This window comes from Dendrobium catenatum, unplaced genomic scaffold, assembly GCF_001605985.2.
Source record: "Dendrobium catenatum unplaced genomic scaffold, ASM160598v2 fragScaff_scaffold_1428, whole genome shotgun sequence".
Classification (NCBI taxonomy): Eukaryota; Viridiplantae; Streptophyta; class Magnoliopsida; order Asparagales; family Orchidaceae; genus Dendrobium; species Dendrobium catenatum.
The window spans coordinates 257,749-275,611 of record NW_021319890.1 but is presented as its reverse complement, the minus strand read 5'-3'; the positions used below and the strand labels follow the sequence as shown (position 1 = coordinate 275,611).

At 36.2% G+C, this 17,863-nt stretch overlaps 1 protein-coding gene across 1 annotated transcript in view; it reads right to left on the bottom strand.

The window, feature by feature from the left end:
• The window catches only part of LOC110110073 (phosphatidylserine decarboxylase proenzyme 2), a 118,260-nt gene that overhangs the window by 29,765 nt on the left and 70,632 nt on the right, over window positions 1-17,863 (bottom strand). The gene's annotated exons all lie outside the window — the stretch shown is intronic.

Here is a 17,863-nt window from a genome sequence, read left to right as displayed (position 1 = left end):
CTGGTGTTGGTCCCGATTACCTGTGCAGCCCTTTGGTTCCCCCCCCCCCCCCCGGCTGCTGTTCGTATGCTGCTTTGCCCCTTCAGTTTCCCTTTGCGCTGCCTTACCCATGCGCTCTCTTTTTCCATGTTTTACTATTGTGGCCTTTTTAGGTGTGTTCTAGAATAAATTTTTGGTTTATTAGGTGTTTTGGCTTTTGTTTCTTGATTTTAATGCAGTGGCTTTTTCGCCTTTAGTTGCAGTCAAGTTTTGGGTGGCTATTTTGATGTTTAGCTAACCTCTTTTCCCTATAAATATAGATGTTTTTGGAAATAAAAAGAGATTTTAGTGGAAGATAAGTGTGACTGATTTTTGAGCTAAACCTGTGGGTTTCTTCATGGAAAGCTGCAAGTATGTTTGCACTCCTCTCTCTTCTCTAGGGAAAGCTTGGAGCTTCTCCTCCTTCTCTAGCTTCTATATCTCATTTTTTCGTCTTCTCCATAAGTTCGCCTTCCACTCAGTATCCTTCTTCTCAATCCAAGAAAGCAATTTAGGTGTATCGTTTATTGTTTGTATTGTAAGCATCAAAAGTTGTAAGTATCCTTTTTATAATTGTATAAAGTTGTTTTTTTGTTTTTTAGAGTGTCTTTGTATCCTTCTTATTGATCCTAGAATAGTACTCTTTTCCTGTTGCAAAAAAATTAGGGCTTTTCCGAAATTTTGCAATGCAGTCACGGTGATATGTTGACGTCTTTCAAAATTTTGTAAAAAAAAAAAAATAGTTTTTTTTCCCTTTTGCATTGTTGCGTTCCAAAATAGCTTAGGTTGATGAATTAGAACCAAAGGACCTTTGCATGTCAGAAAAGCATCTCTAGCTTCCTATAACTCAAATGGATACTGATGAAGAAGAGATGAAAAAAAATACAAAAACTCTCTAAAAGTCTCTTCTTGATGAAATTCTTTCCTTTAACAGGAATTTTCTATTTTCTTAATTAAGGCCTTGTAAAATTATATGTATTTATACTCCTTTGATAAACTTGGACTTCGTTTTTCCAGTTTGAGAACTCATTTTAGGTATTTAAAATAAACTCTATAGAAATATAAGAAAAATCATCTTTCCAAATTTGTCTTGCATATGTAATAAGTGTTTGCTAAAAATACTTTTCTTAAGCAAGAATCTATTTTGCTGGAGGTAAACATTTAATCCAAATAAGTAACACAGATTAAGTTATAATTAGAGCTCCAAGTCAATATCCAGTGAAATTATGAGCATACCATCCATCAGGAAAGTAGAGGACTGACCGAATACTACATGGGTGAAAAGAGCCAATTTTACCACTTTCTGGTCATTCTCTGAAGTAATTATTGAGTGATGAGGAGTTAAGAAGATTCATTCTATCTTTTAAAAAACAAATAAAAATGCGACAAGGAACGATTCTCCACAAAAATATGCCAACCTATTGGAATAAATCAAGAGTTATTATTAATTCTGGTATGGAAAAAAAGTATAGGATCATTGAGCTCAGTAGAAGGGGAACATCATTAATCCACCTATCCTTCCAAAAGTTGATACTTAATGCAAACTCTTTGAACCACCCAAGTTTTAGGTAAATATAATAATTTTTTATTTAAGAAATTATTATCTTACTCTAAATATAAGTACTAGTTTAAATAAAATTAAGTACCTCCTAATTCCTAATCACCGAACAAATGAGCACCGAATGGTTAATGTTAGAAGTTATCTTTTGTGGGCCCTTTAACCAGTTTGAAGTTCACGCATGCAATGTATGTGGGAAAGTTAAAGTGAAGAAAAGGCAGTTATGTGTTGGGACCTCTCATCCGAATTTTTCCTTCAGTTTTGGAATTCACGCAGCAACCGAGTTCGTTCTCTGTTTTGATTTCACGCAAGCCAACAGAAGCAGAAATTTCGGGTGAGAAAACTTTGGTTGGAATTTGGCACCGTGCACTAAGAAGAATCGGCTTTCATGTAGGAGAAATCGGCGGCAGTGCGGAATTAATAGCATAATTAAAATTGAAAGTTATTTAAGAAACCTGTAGGCAAAGTTTTGAATTTAATTAACTCTGGATTCATGTAATAAAATTGTTAGCTATAATGTGAAGTGTTACAAACTGATTGACGGAACGGTGATTTAGTGTGGTGTGGTTTGAAGCAGGGAAAGAAAGAGTGAAAGAAAAGGAATAAACAAAGAGGTAAGAAATTATAAGTTTATTGGTACTTTTTTAAATTTCTAAAGTCAATAAAGTTTTCTAAGAAATAAATCCCAATTGTAATTTTAGGATTCCTCGAGTATATGCATAAGGGAGTTTTGAGGTAAAAGATTTATGTTAGTATAAATGAGTTTATGCCAAATTTAGTTGAATGATAAATTATAGAAACTTAAAGGATTTTGTTAGTGATTTGTGTAGGTTACTTACAAAAGGAAAAGTGTAAGAGGTAGATGGATTGGGATTCAATCTTCAATAACGTATGTAATGCAAATTAATTTAAAGGATCAATGTTATAAATTCTATACTGTTTATACTTGTTAATTGATTGAATTAATTGAAATATGCATTAAAGTTAATTATTATTGATTAAAGGATGTTCATAGCCAAGTTTCCATGTATGAATGACCTTCTATAGTAATTTGATCATAAAGTTTTCAAATAAAGTATATGTTTATTTAAAGATTTTATTAATGAAATATCTTGGAAAGAAGCTCCACTCTAACATATGGCCATACATAGTTCTTTATATAAATAGAAACATGAAAGATCGTTATAAAAGCATATTTTGAAAAAGGTTATGAATTAATGAAATAGTGAAATATAGTGAACTATAAATTTAAAGTAAATTCGGCTATAAAACTGATGTAAACTTATAATTGTAATTGGGGCAAAAGGATCCCAGAGAAATAATACAATGCATAGGCATATGGGAAAAAATGACCCATAAAGAGACAAAAGATATTTAAGTTGTTCATGGTGATAACTGTCAGGTTTATTTGAGCTCCATTTAACATGCTAATGAATGTTTTAGCAAAATGCTTTAAAAATACTAATATTGATATTCAGTATCGACTTCAAAAATATCAAGTTGTTATTTCTGATTTACAATGTGTAAATTTTATAATCATGCAAATTTAATTGATATTTAAATTCTGCCCATAACTAATTAAGTCTCATATGTCACAAAGTTATTCAAATGGGTGTTGTTAGTAGGAAAAAAAAAAAAAAAATGTTGATGCATAATAAGTTGGGCAGTTATTTCATTTTATATGCCAGTGTTTAGCTCGTGTTGTAAGTCTTACATTGAGGTATGTAAAACAGTTTTAGTGGTTAATATTTTGGGATTGGTATAATAGCCTTGTACAGTATTTGTTTAATGTAATTGGAGTTATTAGATGCTTTCATTTATATTAGTAACAAGTAATGTTTATTTGATGCTTTATATAAAATTAGTAAAAACCCAAAATCTAATTTAGGATCGTACGCTTTTTAAAGCGCCGGGTACGAGAATTTACAGTAAATTTCAAGGTTATCGGGATTGCAACGAGATTAATTTTAGACAAATCCTAACGCGAAATTCTGCATTGTTTTGGTATTTATAGAAGTTATACCAAATTTTGCCTAATTAGAGATTATTATTTTCTAGAAGTTCCTAAATACCCATTTTACCTCACTTGTTTCTTAAATACGAAATTTACTTAAGTAAGGGCATTTTTGGACTATTTAGCAAAACCTAATTCCCTTAATACGGATTAACCGAGGCCCTTCTTCTTCCCCCATTCACGGCGAACCGAGCGGAAAACGAGAAAAGAGAGGCGGCCGGCGCGGACGCGTGCGCTTCGCTGGGGTCTCTCCGGCGAACGATTTTTCCGACAAGACTTTTAGGTCAAATCGGAACAGAGGGCGACGAGAGGATTACTCGGTATTGATTCGTTTTCGAAGAACCCTTTAAATCTCTTAGATTTTCTTGGAAATAAAAATTTCTAGGATTTAGGATTTTGAAATTTCTTTGAAATCTCTTTCACGAAATCTTTACTAAATGTTTAGAGGAACTATTTTTTTAACGTTAAAAACTTAGAGATTTGCGAAATTTTGGAAGATTTAGAAAGTGGTTTTATGACCTAAAACCGTTATTTGTAGGACACCTTATGAAAATGATTCTAAGGTTTAGGAAGTTTTTAAAGAAAAAGTTTTAAGTTATTGCGAAAACTTTATTTCTTAAAGTTTTAAGGATTATTTTTAATTCCGAAAATTAATAATTATTATTATTATATGTAGAATCAATTTGAATCAAATATTCTATGAAATGGAGTAGGATTTAGATTTCTAATTTTTTAGTAATTATTAAATCCGAAAATTTATATTCATTTTAATTAAAATCTATTAATTCATTTTAATAGTAGTTTAAATGGAATCAAATGGTTTAAACTTTAGGCTTAGAATTAAACCTTAATGAAATTAGGAATTTGTGACATTGTTATTTTATTTCTAGGTTGTGATCTTTAAGGGTGGAGATAAGGATCTATTGAAGCGACGAATCGTGGCTTAAAAAACTTGAGGTAGGTGGTTCAGAAAACAGTTAAAAATTATAAATGCTTTAATTTCTTTATTCATTTATAATTCATGTTTTATCAATTGAATATAGCTTTTAAATTCAGAAACTTTTGTAAGTTTATGTCTTTTTATTTGAATTTTATCTTTTGTTATGATACGAATCATAAAAGAGACATATTTGAGGGCATGAAATTTTAATGAAGTTTATGAAAGAAATTTATTGAAAAAGGAAATAATTTAAGGGAATAGTAACCTTTCATGTTTGCATGTTGATCCGGATGTACCCAAAATGGTAAGGAGTCTTACGAGCATTGGTAACAGGAAGGTCTTATGAAACCTATGGTAAAGGAAAGTTCTTATGAACTGTATGGTAAGGAATTTGGGCCACTATTTGACTGCGTACCTGATCAGTACGAAAATGGCGGTACATTTCGGGACGGGTGACTTCAGTTAAGCATACATACATCTGCACTTTGCATTCATATGAAAAGATTAAGAAAAAAAGGAAAAGGGGAAAATGTTTATGTAAAAGAGAATGTTATATGCTTTCAGACCATGTTTAAAGAATCAGTTTACTAATTAAAATAGTTTTATTTCAACAAAATTTTAATAAGATTAATTGTATTATGAAGCTACTGCGGAGCTTTAGCTCATTCCCGTTTTGGAATCTTTTTAGGAGAAAAGTAATGGCTCACGGAACAACCTTACATTGTATCGTCGTTATGGGACCTCAGGGATGAAAGGTTCATTTTATTTTATGTTTGTGCTAAGGTTGAGTTGCAGTATCTGAGGTGAAACAGTATGTAGGAGTTTATGTTAATGTTGACTCAAAAGTTTTTATTGGATTGGATAATCTGAACTGTTTGGGACTATATGTTATTTGATTGTTGTTTTAGTGGCTCTTTCTATTTATGGATGATATTTATGTACTGATGTTATTATCTATGAATTTGATTTATGGTTTCTAATGCTCTCCGTAACGATCGTCTGTTCCCGCCCCATTATTATCGGGCTAAGCCGGGCCGGCGTGACAAGAGTGGTTGTCAGAGCAAGGTAATACTGATCAAATGAAAGAAGCTATTAGGATAATTGATGAGCTTTTAGAATATATAGGAAGTGTTAATTTTATGAATTATGCGCCTTATGGGGTGGGGATTGAGTGTTTTATCTCAGAAGTATGGATCCTGGAGCAGAATGCCACTTGATGGCAATTAATATGGAGAAAGGGAGAGAGCTACCAAATGTAACAGAACCTCAGAAGAAACAAGTAGTATGGAGTCATTTCAATCAGAGATGTGGAAGCGATGACTCAGATGATTAGGACTTCCCAAAATCAGGGAATGCAGTGGAAGTGGAGGACGACCTATGGATAAGCCTGAGTGTTTCAGGATATGGAAAACCTCCACTGTTCTCAAGTGGAATGGACCTATAGAAGCTGAAGACTGGCTTAATGGCGAATTGAGAAGATCCTGGAGGGCATGTTTTGCCCGAGAAAGACGGGACAGTGTGGCTGTTAAGCCAGATGGCGAGGCTAGAGGTGGTTTGGGGAGAAATTAGTAAGAAAACCTTGAGGAAGACCAGAAGCCAAGTTTCCTGGAGGAGTTTGTAAAGGCATTATCAGAGATTGGTAAGTGTCCTCGCGACCGCCAGAGAAGATTGCAGGATAAGTTCAACAGATTTGATTCAGGGAGTCGACTCTGTTCTCAGTATGAGGAGAGTTCACGATGTATCCAGCGTAATGGCACCTCACCTGATACCCAATGCTGTTAGAGAAGTGCGAACGCTTTCTAAATGGGTGAAGGACATTGATAAGGCAGCCCTCTTGTATGCCTTTTGGAATTGAGGTATTTACCCTACTTTAGTGGAAAGAGCCAGAAGGATATAGAGATGGACATGCTGACAACTCAGAAAGATGAGGGATTTTCAGAAGAGAAAGATGGATAGGCAGGTCAAGCTTTCCCAGTGACTCCAGTCTTCTCAGTCAGGAGCTTCTACTTGGAAGAAGCCCAGACTCCAGGTGGTTCTGACAGCCAGTGCTCAACTGCCTCTTTTGCAAGCAAGTGGTGGGCGAGTGCATAAGGGGAGTCCTTCTCAGACTACCTAATACTTGTTATTTGGTGCCATTCAGCCCATGGGTGGGCAACATGGGCGAAAGTCCTGTCCTCTTTTGGGACGAGATCTGCTTCTAGAGGTGGGTCAGGCTAACAACACTCAGAAGACAGCTGGATAGACCAAGAGCTTGTGGGCCTACTGCTTCGTCGTTCCTTCTCAAGTCCTGAACTCGCCAGATTGTTTCAACCTCGGTCTATTGGACGTGCCCAGCAAGAAGCTAAGGGGTCTCCTGATGTGGTTACAGGTGCGTAGTTTTTAATTTAATTGCAATGAAAATTTTTATATATGAAATTGAAAATTGAAATTGATGGAATGAAAGAGTAGGATGGACAAAATTAAATTGAAGATGAAATGTATAAAAACCAATCTAATGTTCTGAGTCCATTATTGTTTTTATTTGTACTTTCGTAGTTATGTATTAATTATGGCACTGTCATGTTTAGGGCCTACTCCTATGTGCGATAGACCCGTTTTAGAATCCTTTTTGGATAACTATTTGGGAGCGGTTCAACTGCTCATTTGTTCTTCAGCAAGAGTATTGCTAGATCTGCTAAATTCCTTTGCTTCCTAGCATTAAGCTTGAAATCTCTTATCAGTCTTTGATGAGTATCCTATGGGAATATCATTTTATTGAGTTATATACTGCTAATCCAGAAATTGTCAACTGTTAAATTTGAGATTTATGTGGGATAAGAGTTAGGAACAGATCTGATTTTGACATTGAACTGTTGCCTCGTGTTTGAGTTTGATTGCAATCTAAGGCACTTGGGATTGGTTATCTTGCCATTGCGTGACTTAGATTTATGTAACAAAAAAGCAGAGGTATTTAATGTTCTGTTATGCGTGTGAGGAGGGAGAAGTTGTCATATTTTTTTCAAAATATGTTCTAGGGACGATTAGTAGGATAAAGTAACACTCAATTTTTGAATCAGATAGTATTTCAAAATATAAAACTTAAGTATCAACTCATATAAAAGGAACTATAATGGTCTCATCTGTCCATTTGAAGGCCTTTCAGGGTATGCATTTAAAGAAAGGTTGTGAGCTTCTTAAGGCTGTATGTTAATGAGGAGGGGAAGAGGATCAGGAAGAAAGGAGTGAACAATTATCGAGGTTATATTCCCAACTTATTTCACTGACTAACATCTCAGAAATTTCCAGGAGCGTTGTTTTGCACGCACCACATGATGATTCCTCTACCTGGTTTTACTCCAAGTAGAGAATAGATTTTCTCTCATTGAGTTAGTGCCAGTATGGAGTCGAACCTGGTGTAGCTTAGAGCTTCCTTAACAGAATGGGCAATAAGGGGCCTTAATGGAGTTGAACATAATAGGAGAGCAATTGAAGAGTTGCTGCGGAAGGGTTTCATCCAACGACCCTTTAGTACCTCTCTTTTGGGTTGCTCCTGTATTGTTTATGTGAAAGAAGAAGTATTGGAAGCCTGGACTTGTTTATAGGACTACAGAGACTGAACAATCGTTGACAGTTAAAGAACAGTATCTCTTCCCAGGATAGTGATTTGTGTTTGATCAGTGGTTGAGTGTGCTCAGTGTTTTTTCTTAAGATGACTTGAGCGGTCAGGTATCATCAGCTCAGGTATTAGAGAGGAGCGATATTGCAAAGACTGCTTCTTCGAGTACCAGATATTGGCATTATTGAGTTTGGAGAAGTAATGCCCTTTGGTTTGACGAGAATGCCGCCCTTTTGCAAGTATCTTATGGCATCTCATGAATAGGAACTTTCAGCCTTCCGGTTTTTAGATCTATTCTGTTGTATTCATGAGATGACATTACTTGGTACTCCCAGATGTAAAGGCATGCATGCAAATCATTTAAGGTCACGCTGATTGCCTATTACCCTTTAAAAAGATAATGACTTGTATGCTAAATTCTTCCAAATCGCCGGCTAAGTTTTTGGTTGAAGAGTGTTAATTCTGTGGGCATTCGGCTCTGAACTTCCTGAAGGGTGAAGAGATATCTGTTGCATTCAGTCATCAGCTGCGCTCGCAAGCAATTAGCAGCTGCCAATCCAAGACTCCCTGCCTCTACGTGCACTGAGGTTTAGGAGCTTTTTGGGTATTTGTGGCAGGTTACCTACAGGAGGTTGTGAGGGATTTTCACAGGATTCAGCAATGCCACTATCCAGATGACTCAAAGAATAGCAGTAAAGTTGAATTGGACAGCTCAGTGTGAGGAAACTTTTCAGAAGGTGAAGCAGTGTTTAATAACTGCTCCAGTGTTGACTATTCCTCATCGGGGACAGGATGGGGTTTCAGCTTTAAGTGATGCTCACATAAAGGTTGGTGTGTACTGGATGCAGAAGGGAGGATCATTGCCTTGTTCTAGGCCAATTGAGGAATTCCTGGAGGAATTACCCAACCCACGTATCTGGAGTTACAGCAGCTGTAGTTTTTGCCTTGAAGAGTCTGGAGGCATTACTTGTATATTGGAGTAGGATGTGAAGTTTTTAGCTGACCACCAAAGTTTGAAGTAATCTTTACTCAGAAGGAATTGAAATCATAAGGCAGAGGAGATGGCTTGAACTCAAAAGGAATTATGAGATTGATTGATATTCCAGATATCACCGGTCAAAGCAAATGTGGTTGCTGATGCTTTGAGCAGAAAGAATCATGGCTAGTCGAATGGAGCATGATTATCACAGCAGCAGGAGTCTGGATTAAGGGATTTGGGAGTTGGAGACTTTCTTGCGTTCAGCTCCAGATGATGCAGAAATATAAGGTTTTGAATGAGACTATAATATGTCAACCTTTCCGAAAGTGTTTACTGAGAAAGCTTGTGCCACTAGATCAGATTTAAGAAGACGATCCTGGAATGGTTAGGTGGGACACATTGAAGTGTGGTGTTCGAGTTTGATTGTGATGGATGCTTGCGACAATTATAAGGGCAGATTGTGCAATTTCCAGATGTAGATGATTTGAGGGGAAAGGGATATGTTTCTTCAAAAAGCTCACTACTTCCAGTGCTTACACCATTCACCCAGGTTATAGTAATAAGAAGTATCAGGATCTTGAAGGTGTTTTTGTTGCCAGGAATGACAGAAAAGTTTCATTGTAGCAGATACAGTATCCAAATGTATTTATGTCAAGATGGTTAAAAGCTGCTTGACAACCAGAAGCCAGGAAGATATCATACAGCCTCTACCCATTACCAGAGTGGAAATGGAAGACATTGCTATGGATTTCGTGGTTGGTTTACCAGACTCAGAAGAGGGAAATGGAACTTATTATGAGGTGTGATTATTGATAGTAACTTAAGTCTGCACATTTTATACCCTATTCAACATCTGATCCTAGTTGAAAAAGATTGGCAAGCCTGTATTGTTGATCAGATTGTTAAATTACATATGGAGTACGGAAGACTATTGTGTCAAACAGAGATGGAGATTTACTCCAGATTTTGAGAAAGTCAGAGCTTGGGCACAGTACTTTTAGTACAGCTTTCCACCCTCAGAACAGCATGGGCCAGTCAGAAAGAACAATTCCAGCCTCATAGAAGATTTTGCTGAGTATATGTGTTCTTTCTGTTCGAATCAGTTGGTAGGTAAGTGGGAAAGATATGTGCCTTTAATCTGAATTGCCTACATACAATAGCTTCCAAAGAAGTATGCGGTATGGCCTCCATAACGAGGCTTTATATATGGGAGAAGTGTAGGACACCTTTAAATTGGCTGAGACAGGAGGAAAGAAAGGTAATTGGTGCTATCTGGGTTGATGAATGCTACAGGATAAAGCATTAGATTGATCAAGAAGATTGAGGGCAGCTGCCGGGACAGACAGAAGAAATATTATGCTATAGCCATAGCACCGATCAGGAATTTATCGAACTGTGCTATGTGAGAGAATTTGTATTCCAAAGTCGTCCAGATGAAGGGAGTTGAAGAGATTTGGCCCAAAGCACCAAGGAAAACTGACAGTAGTCCCAGGTTTGTAGGCCCATTTGACGATATTCGAGAAAGGATTTTGGAAGGTGGCCCTCATAGCGTTGAATTCTACGCACTATGAGTGGAAGTACATAATGTGTTTCATATTTCTCCTTAAGGAAATATATTTTCAGATGAGGTTTCAGAGGATTGTAACAGATGTGGTAGACATTTCAAAGCCTGACTTGACTTTTGTTAATGAAAACCAGAGAGATTCTTGACTTTGAGTTAAACAGTATTGAGGAGCAGAAGCAATTGCCTTTGTTTAAGGTCACAACTATTGATTGGAAGCACGTTCGTTGAGAGAAGATGTTCACTATTGGGAGAAAGAGTCAGAAATGAGGGAGACTTACCCTTATCTTGTATTGGACTTCAAGGTATGATCATTTACTGACTCTGCATTTGTAGTTCCTTTTTTTAATTCGAGTGAGGGACGAAAATTTTTTTATAGGGTCTGTAAGTCATTGTCATCTTGTAAATTAATACGCCCGGAAAAATAACCTGGGGGCAGTACAGCCAGCTCCGGTTTTCTCCGAACGGCTTTAAAGCCCTTCATACCTACCTATGCTCTTTTTATTCGCCATGACTACTTTGGGCTAGTAGCGTCGAATGGATTCAGAGCTTTTTCAGCTTCGATAAATTTTTCATGCTGTTTCTGGATCTTTCGCTATATATAACATCTTATATGCGAGACAATCATTATATCTTTTTTAATTCCATCATACTCAGGCGATTGCCAGCGACGTTCCAACTGTATCATCTACAGAAGGATGTTAAACCAAATCACAGGTGCAAGCCAAGATTTAAGTAAAAAAATTTCTATTCAAGAGTTCTTCCTCCGGGAATTACATTTCTGTATCTGTCATTGCTAGGACATTACTCATTTTATAGCCAATCCAATTTTTTTACTAGTTCGATCCCAAGAGTATGTAGTGCATTATTTATGGCTTTTTATATATAATAATGATATGGAAAACTATAATAGATGATTGCATTCCGATACACATGTATCTTGTCAAGGGAATGTGGCCTGTTTTCTCTTTAGGCCCGAACCATCTGATTTATATCCCGCTATTAAGGAACAGTCTGGATTCGAAACCGCCATTGGCTCGGTGTATACAGAGGCAGAATGCATCTTTTGTATTATCATTGTGTAAGCAAGACACGGGAGAAAATTCTTCCCTACTCCCCTATAAATGGAGGTGCCATGAGTTATATTTTAGAAGTTCCTAAAAATACCCATTTTTTACTCCTCACTGTTTCTTAGTACGAATAGTCTAAAGGCCTTATTTAGTAATAATTTGATTATTGAATTTGAGGAGGGAGAGTGACAGATGTATTGGACTTTTAGACAAAAATGAGCTAATCGCCTAATGGATTAATAGCCTATTCTACGGGGAAAAAAAACCTCCAATTTGAATTTAAAGCCACATTTCGTTAGAACGCGGCGAGAGAATTTAATTTAGCCGTGTTCCTAAATAAGTTAATATTTTATATTTTAGAGGTTTTCTAATTAATTTCCTTAAAATCATAACTGTTTTATTCGTTAGGAAAAGTTGTGCCCAGTAAATTATGTATGTATTAATTAGGGATTTTAGGGAGGGTTTAATTATTTATGATTATCTGTGATGGATGTTTTAGGGAGATAGATGTGATGCAGGCGGAAGGGCTATAAGTGGTGAGTTGCCTTATAGATAGAGGTATGCTATGCTGATTTTAATTGTTTTTGTAGTCTCTGATCCGGTAGCGACCCCGCCCTTTTTCGTCATGTTTGTCTGCGACCCGCCGTTGCCGTGAGAGGCTATATGGATACTAATTTAGCCCGCTACCTAGCTTAATCACAGGCTTAAAAACTTTTTTTCATGGATTATCTTTTCTTGGCTTGGCATGACCTTTTTGGATAACTGATATGCATTAATATAGATGGCTGCTTCTTATCTAAAAGAGATGAATGAAAGAGGGATGCTTCTTCTTTCACACACTTCATTCTATACAAATTTACTGAAGTCTGTTCGTAGTTCCTTTACTGGAGACACGAATTCTGACTCAATCATTCTCCTTCAGTAATATTATGCGTAGATTGATCAGGGTTGCAAACAAGAACTTTTGTATAGGTAAATAGAGTGTTTCTTTTACTGTTATTGCACTCAGTACAATTAAGACCGAGAATGATCAACATTGCTTGTACTTCGGTTGCATTTTTGCCTATTATTAAGTATAATTTTGATTTACGGAAATAGGGTTGAAATTAATACAAAGAAAATCAAGTTAAAAGCCCAGCTATTGGAGATGATACAGGTGTTAAAGGTGGTTTGCCAATGGCGAGTATAGTGAGTGCAGAACAGATGCCAATTGTAATAATGTGAAATTTCCCAAGGAACCCTCTTCTGTATTTAGTAGTCATGGCGCTTGATATCTTGATGCAATCTATTTTTGTTGTGATCTTTACAAGGCTCATTTTAGTAGTTGCCAGTTCAGCAATAATAGCAAGATTGGTTTAGTTCACCAGTCACCATAAAGGGCCGAATTTCATGTGCATTTTTCTGTTAATGCTAATTCAACTCGGGAGTAAACAATATTGTACAGGGGTCCTCCTATACCATTTTAATTTTAACCTGTCAACATACAAGTTTTCTCTGTTATGGCGGCCGGCCCATGATAGTAGGAAGAGCCGGGAAAACATGTGAACCGTTTCAAAAACGGTGACCCCTTGAGTTTTGAGTTTACAACCACGCGGCCAACAAAGGTTTGCGAGGCGAACCTCTTGAGGGGGGCGAATGATGAAACGTAACCTAGTAGACCTAAAATCAATACCGAACATATCTGGGGGGGGGGGGTGGAAACCCCTGAATGGGGGCCCACTTGCTAATTGAAACAGCGGCTTTAGGAGGAAAAAATTTGAACTTAGGGTTATATTTAGGGATTTTGTAAGCCTCCTTTGGCCTTTAGTATAGTCTCTTGGAGATTAGGGTTAGGGGTTTATTTGAAGATTTTGCTGACATTTTGAGATTATAGGGTTTCTTTGTGGCTCTAAGCTTTGCTGGAGTTTTTGGAGGAGTTTCTTCCTCCGAATTTGAAGAAAAATTGTATCTTGCTTTGTTTTTCTTGTTTGTTGATTGAATCAATAACAGTATTTTTTCCGGTGTTAACTTCTCCATCTTGACTAAATTTTCTTTAGCATGTGTTGCTTGCTGAGGGTTTCTCGCTTGAAAATCAGCCTTTTATACTGACACTTCCCGACAATCGTGACCCGCTGTTTTTGCAATATCTAGTGCAGGTTGACCTTGCATGATATCAAACTAATACCCTTAGGGAAGTTACCTTAGCCCGCAAGCTCAAGTTACTCCTAGTGACATTTTCCTTGGTAGTTGATTTCAAATAAGTCAAATGATTAGTTTTTGGAATAGGTGCCTTTCTAAATTTGCTGATCTTACATTTTCTTTAAGCCACGTAAGTACAGATATCATAGTCTTTCATATGTCTTTTCTGTATTCTTTTGAAGGGCAATCATTAGGAACTTAACCCATGTTATCCCTGGACTATGTTAAATCTTCTCATGTCTTATACCACTAGTTAAGTCAGTAGATTAGCATACTGTATGGCTGGTCGGCTCTATAAATTTATACATCTGGTCGAGTCCTCTGTGACAAGTAATTGTCTTCTGTTGGGATCATGTTCTTGTGCAATTTCTTGTCTGCTTATATTGGCTGCTTATATTGGAAGTGATACAGGTGAGCTCTTCTGGATGGCAGAATTACCTGATAATTCTGCCTCACCATTTAGCAAGTCGGTTGTTTCTAGTTTCCCATACTGTGGACGGTTAACACTAGGCTTTGGAAATAGTTCTGACCATGTCTGTAGAAAACACTGTGCATTTCGCTCTTTGGCATCTTTTGCTTTGTGTATCAGCTTAAGCCCTCGGAATCTAGTGCATCATTTTCTCCACCGAAATCTGGTTATTGACACGCTTCTCCAATTGGTGCTATGATGGGAGTTGGTGAAGATGGAGTGTTTAACTACACAGCCTGAAATGCCGTTATGTCTCGGAAATGCTTATTAAGCTATTGATACTCGTTAATTCATTTTCTACTTGTTTAGAGTTCGGTATGGACCACAGCTTTGCGGTCAATACTGCATTTGCGTTAAAACAGCTTTTTTAATATATAAAAATTAAATATTTGTTAACTCAGAAAGCTATCTGGTATAAGAGAGCCAATAAATAATCTAAGTCCTGTCCGCAAACGAAGAGCGGTTAGAAAATACAAATATGGGAACTTTTGTTCAGCATGAAAAATTCTTTTCTTAATAAATGTCGTATGTAAAGAATGTGCATATTGGAACACGTAGGATACTTTCTTCTTGTTAAATTATGACTATAGTTACAGTTTAACTTAGCTTCGGGGAGAGAATTTACAAATGCTCAAGCTTGAAGATGCCCGATGGACCAGGTTAATATACCTTTTAGAAGTGAAAAACTAAAGGGATTGCAGAGGAAAATATTCTACCGAGATTGTTGATTCCCTCTTAAATATTAGTTTGCCAAAATTAGGAGCATTTAATTGATTTGATGGGAAGATCTAATTGGAATTAATTAGATTTCCTTATTTTTGTTTTGTCTCAAATTTTCTATTAAATTGAGTGTCGAGGGTTGTTGTTTAAGGTGGGCAATAGAGAGAGGCTCGTTGTTAATTTCTACTTTCTACCAAGTTTAGTAACAAACCCACCTAATGCTTAACCCATGGCTTCTTTTTCCCTGTTTTATATGTGGCCTTTTTAGGTGTTGTTCTAGAATAAATTTTGGGTTTTTAGGTGGTTGTTTGCGTGTTGTTTCTGGATTTAATGCAGTGGCTTTTGGCCTTTAGTTGCATCAAGTTTGGGTGGCTATTTTGACCCCTGGCTGCTTGTCGTGTGGCTGCTTTGCCCCTTCAGTTCCCCTTTGGCTGCTTGACCCATGGCTTCTTTTTCCCTGTTTTCTATGTGGCCTTTTTAGGTGTTGTTCTAGAATAAATTTTGTGTTTTTAGGTGGTTGTTTGCTTTTTGTTTTTTGATTTAATGCAGTGGCTTTTGGCCTTTAGTTGCATCAAGTTTGGGTGGCTATTTTGACTGTTTAGCTACCCTCTTTTCCCCTATAAATATTAGATGTTTTGGAATAAAAAGAGAGTTTTTTAGTGAAGAATGTGACTGATTTTTGGAGCCTAAACCTGTGGGTTTCTTCATGGAAAAGCTTGCAAGCTTGTTTCACTCCTCTCTTCTTCTAGGAAAGCTTGCGAGCTTCTCCTCCTTCATCTAAGCTTCTTATCTTTTTCGTCTCTCCATAAGTTCCCTTCCACTCGTATCCTTCTTCTCAATCCAAGAAAGCAAGTTTAGGTGTATGTTTATGTTTGTATTTGTAAGCATCAAAAGTTGTAAGTATCCTTTTTATATGTAATAAAGTTGTTGTTTTTGTTATTTCAAGAGTGTCTTTGTATCCTTCTTATTGTCCTAGGAATAGTTATCTTTTCCTTGCAAAAATTAGGGGCTTTTCCGAATTTTTGCATGCGTCACGGTATGTTGACGTCTTTCATAATTTTGTAATTTTTTTCCCTTTTGCATTGTTGGTCCAAAAATAGCTAGGTTGATGAATTAGAACCAAAGGACCTTTGTCATGTCAGAAAAGCATCTCTAGCTTCCATTAACTCCAAATGATACTGATGAAAGAGATGAAAAAAACATCTCAAAACTCTCTAAAATCTTTCTTGATGAATTCTTTCCTTTAACAGGAATTTCTATTTTTTAATAAGGCCTTGTAAAATTATAGGTATTTATACTCCCTTGATAACTTGGACTCGTTTTTTCCAGTTTGAACTCATTTTAGGTATTTAAAATAAAACTCATGAGAAATATAAGAAAATCATCTTCCAAATTTTTCTTGCATATGTAATAAGTGGTTGCTTAAAAAATACTTTTCTTAAGCAAGAATCTTGCTGGGAGTAAACATTTAATCCAAATAAGTAACACAGATTAAAGTTGAATAATAGAGCTCCAAGTCCAATATCCAGTGAAATTATGAGCATACCATCCATCAGGAAAGAGTAGAAGGACTTGACCGAATACATAACATGGGTTGAAAGGAGCCAATTACCACTTTTCTGGTCATTCTCTGAAGTAATATGAGTGATGAGAGTAAGAAGATTTCATTCTATCTTTTAAATGACAAGGAACGATTTCCTTCCACAAAATATGCCAACCTATGGAATAAATCAAAGTTATTATTAATTCTGGAAAAAGTATAGAGATCATTGAGCTCAGTAGAAGGGGAACAGTCATTAATCCACCTATCCTTCCAAAAGTTGATACTTAATGCAAACTCTTTGTAACACCCAAGTTTAGGTAAATATAATAAATTTTTATTTAAGAAAATTATTATCTTACTCTAAATATTAAGTACTAGTTTAAATAAAATTAAGTACCTCCTAATATCCTAATCACCGAACAAATGCATGCACCGAATGGTTAATGTAGAAGTTATCTTTTGTGGGCCCTTTAACCCAGTTTGAAGTTCACGCATGCAATGTATGTGGGAAGTAAAGTGAAGAAAAGGCAGTTATGTGTTGGGCCTCTCATCCAATTTTTCCTTCAGTTTGGAATTCACGCAAGCAACCGAGTTCGTTCTCTGTTTTGATTTCACGCAAGCCAACAGAGCAGAATTTCGGGTGAGAAACTGTAGTTGAATTTGGCACCGTGCACTGAAAGAAGAATCGGCTTTCATTGTAGGAGAAATCGGCGGCAGTGCGGGAATTAATAGGCATAATTAAATTGAAGTTATTTAAGAAACCTGTAGCAAAGATTTGAATTTAATTAATTGGATTCATGTAATAAATTGTAGCTTAATGTGAGTGTACAAACTGATTGAAGGAACGGTGATTTAGTGTGGTGTTTTGAAGCAGCGGAAAGAAAGAGTGGAAGAAAAGAATAACAGAAAGGAGGTAAGAAATTATAAGGTTTATTGGTATCTTTTAAATTTTCTAAAGTCAATAAAGTTTCTAAAGATAATAATCCCAATTGTAATTTTAGGATTCCTCGAGTATATGCATAAGGGAGGTTTTGAGGTAAAAGATTATGTTAGTATAAATTGAGTTTATGCAAATTTAGTTGAATGATAAATTATAGAAACTAAAGAGATTTTGAAGTGATTTGTGTAGGTTACATACAAAAGGAAAAGTGTAAGAGGTAGAAGGATTGAGGATTCAAATCTTCAATAACGTATGTAATGCAAATTAAATTTTAAAAG